The 3362-nt window shown below is 41.5% G+C and overlaps 1 non-coding gene across 1 annotated transcript; it reads left to right on the forward strand.

Moving 5' to 3' along the window:
• The first annotated feature begins 2606 nt into the window (after positions 1-2606).
• On the forward strand, positions 2607-2713 carry LOC122666397. The gene has a single exon (XR_006333589.1). It is a non-coding gene; the product is annotated as a small nucleolar RNA R71 (small nucleolar RNA).
• Positions 2714-3362: the final 649 nt, after the last annotated feature.

Raw genomic sequence — 3362 nt, forward strand, 5'->3', positions numbered from 1 at the left:
CATGATGATTTTTTATTTTTTATTTTTATTTTTAATGTCACGCCAAAACTAAACTTGGTCTCAGCTCCTAACCAAAAGCTCAAAGAAACACAAGACAACCAAGTGGTCTATCCCTTCGACAAGATGGACCTCTTATTGTCTAAGTCAAAACCCACCTTAGGATACATACTAGCTACTGTCCTCTCAACAGGATTTTCATTATTTCAAATTAGGGTTCCTAAGTCTCTTTCTCCCGCGTTTTGCATCAAATTAACACAGAGACATGTAAAACTTACCAAAAGCCAAAAAATAAAAATCTGTCAATCGGTCTCACAAACCCCCACACTTAAAGTATGCAGTGTCCTCAGTGCATGCAAAAGAATAAAAACAGGGATAAGGGAAGGGGTGTACCAGAAATCAGCAATATACGACAGAACAGTACATCCAGCAATCAGAAGCAGCTACCTAAAAAAAATGAAAACAAACAAACACAAAAACAAAAGTACTAAAGAAAGAAAAAAATTGTGGGTTGCCTCCCAAGAGCGCTATGTTTAACGTCTTCAGCCAGATGACAGAGTGACTCACAGAGGCTCAAGGATCAAATCATACCAAGGAGTCGGTTTAGAAGAAGGTTGGGGAGATGTAACCAAAGGAGGAAGCGGCTCAAACCTAACTGTCCAGGGTGGCTGTTCTAAAGAGGGTGAGGAATCTAGCAAAGTATGCATCTCTTTAGTGTATGCCTCAGACTCATCCCCATAGTGTTGCAAAGGGTCATCAATAAGTATGTGCGAAGTGTGATCAGCCACAACTTCATCTAATAAATCCAACACAAAACACTCTTCCTCTCGAATGGAACCTAAGGATGCCTTGAAGATATTGAGCCTAAGCTTCTTATTCCCAAAAGAGATGTCCATGGCACCCAATCTATAATTTATGCAAGCATTTGCAGTAGCTAAGAAGGGGTGCCCTAAAATGATAGGGGGAAGCTTGGCTGTGGTGGCTATATCCATATCCAGGACAAGGAAGTCCACAGGAAAGTACAACTCTTCCACCTTCACTAAAACATCTTCTAACAATCCATGAGGTGTTTTGATTGAACGATCAGCCAACTGAAGGATGACCTCAGTGGATTTCAAATCTCCTAAACCAAATCTATCATAGACTAAACTAGGCAAAATATTCACACTAGCCCCTAAATCAAGTAGTGCCCTACTTATGGAGAGATCTCCAATGATGCAAGAAATAAGAGGCACACCTGGGTCCTTAAGCTTAGGGGGTAGGTGGCTGGAAATTACTGAACTAACATGTTCAGTCAAATGGACGGTCTTAGGGATTTGAGTTCTCAACTTACGCTTTTGGGTACAGAGGTTTTTCAAAAACTTAGCGTAAGCCAGAACTTGTTTGATAGCATCAAAAAGGGGGAGATTGATGCGAACTTGTTGGAACAAGTTGATCATCTCTTGCATCTTTTCACCCTGTTTACCCTGAAGGGAGTAAGATGGTGTCTGACGTGCTTGGGGAAAAGGGACCTTTGGAATGTAAGAATCAGGTGATGATCCCTCCACAATAGGAATGTGCAACCCCTTCCTTGGGAACTGATGAATGGGTTTCACAAGTGGTGTTTCAGTAAAGGAATCATGTGTGTCTACATCACCACCGGATTTCTCTCGAGTTGACTCAGCCTCTCCTTGGCATTGAGATCTAGTAGGCAACGTCTCATTAGTGCCTAAAGGTGTATCAGGTTTTTCCACCCTTTTGCTGCTCCTTAGGACTATGACCGACTGGACTTGCTCTTTCCCTTGACCCGTTTGACTATTTAGGTTACCTATTGGCTGACTTGGCAATTGACCAGCCTCCCTCCTACTTATAGCATTAGCTAGTTGACCCAGTTGGTTCTCTAGCTTATTAATGGACTGAGTATGTGAGTGTAGCAGTTGTGTGTTCTGCTTGAGTCCACTTAATGCTTTTTGCACCTTCTCCTCAAAGGATTCATTCTGTTGGGGTTGATGATATGGTGGCTGTCCACCCATATAGGCATTGGTTTAAACATTAAATGGTAGCCTATATGGTGGGTTTGGAGGATTAATAGGTACTGAGTTTTTTCATGAAAAGTTTGGGTGGTTTCGTCATCCTGGGTTATAAGTATTAGAAAAGGGTTCATTACCCGGTGTAGGGAAACTTTGAGCCATTTGCACCTGTTCCTGAACAAACTTATGGTATTGTGCAGTCGAAGGGCAGTTCGTCACATAGTGATTAGCACTAGCACATAGGGCACAGGCTTCAGTCTAATTGGGTGGAGAGAAACTCGTTGAGAAAGGGGACATAGGATGCTGCCCTATAGACATCAAATAGTCCAATTTCTTGGACAACATATCAACCTTAGCAGTCATCTCTACAGTTGGATTGATCTCATAGAGACCACCTTTCTTTGGTTGCCTTTCTATGTCTGGAATCTCAGTCCGAGAGGCCGAAGCATGAAGTTGGGAATTCTCACTAAGGATTTCAAAAAGATCCCATGCTTCCATCTCATTCTTGTGCATAAATGTTCCACCACAAGAGGAGTCCACCATCTGTCTATATCGGTCACAAAGACCATCATAAAACACTGGACTAACTGCCATTTCGGGACAGCGTGGTGGGGGCACTTCCTAAGTAATTCCTTAAGTCTCTCCCACGCTTCGTGAAATTGTTCGCCCTCTAATTGGGAGAAACTAGTAATGGCTCTTCTAAGGCTATTAGTCCAGCCAATGGGGAAGAATTTTTTTAAAAATTGTTGCTGCATTCCCGCCCATATAGAAATCCTAACTGAATCTAGGAATGAAGCCAGTGTTTGGCTTTGTCCTTTAAGGAAAATGGGAACATAAGCAACTTTAAGGCATCTGGAGAGAGGCTTTGGATTTTCACTATAGAGCATACCTCTAAGAACTCATCAAGATGCTTGTAAGGCTCCTCATTAGCAAGTCCATAATAGGATGGTAACATCTGTATGATGCTGGACTTGATCTCATATTGAGCGGCCTCAATGGCAGGCAACCGAATACAAGATGCAGGGGTATAGGCAGTTGGAGTGAAGTGCTCACTTAGCGGCCTTACTGGCTGGTTTTCGTCATCCATTTTATTACTATTATCCTTAGGTCTAACCACAGATTGCTTTATTTCTAGGTCAAGGGCAGTCAGGTTGGGGTGCAAAGAACGTCGACCATGCATAAAGCACAACACAGGTTGAACGTGCTAATTAAACAAAAATTAAAACTAGTAATTTAAAACGTGATAACTAATAAAAATAATTAATAAAAATAAAAATCAGAACTAAAAATAAAAAAAAATAACTAATTTAAAACTAACAAAAATACTTACCTGGTGTTGGCGGTTGCGCAATTCCA

This window comes from Telopea speciosissima, chromosome 6 (assembly GCF_018873765.1).
Source record: "Telopea speciosissima isolate NSW1024214 ecotype Mountain lineage chromosome 6, Tspe_v1, whole genome shotgun sequence".
In the NCBI taxonomy this organism is placed as follows: Eukaryota; Viridiplantae; Streptophyta; class Magnoliopsida; order Proteales; family Proteaceae; genus Telopea; species Telopea speciosissima.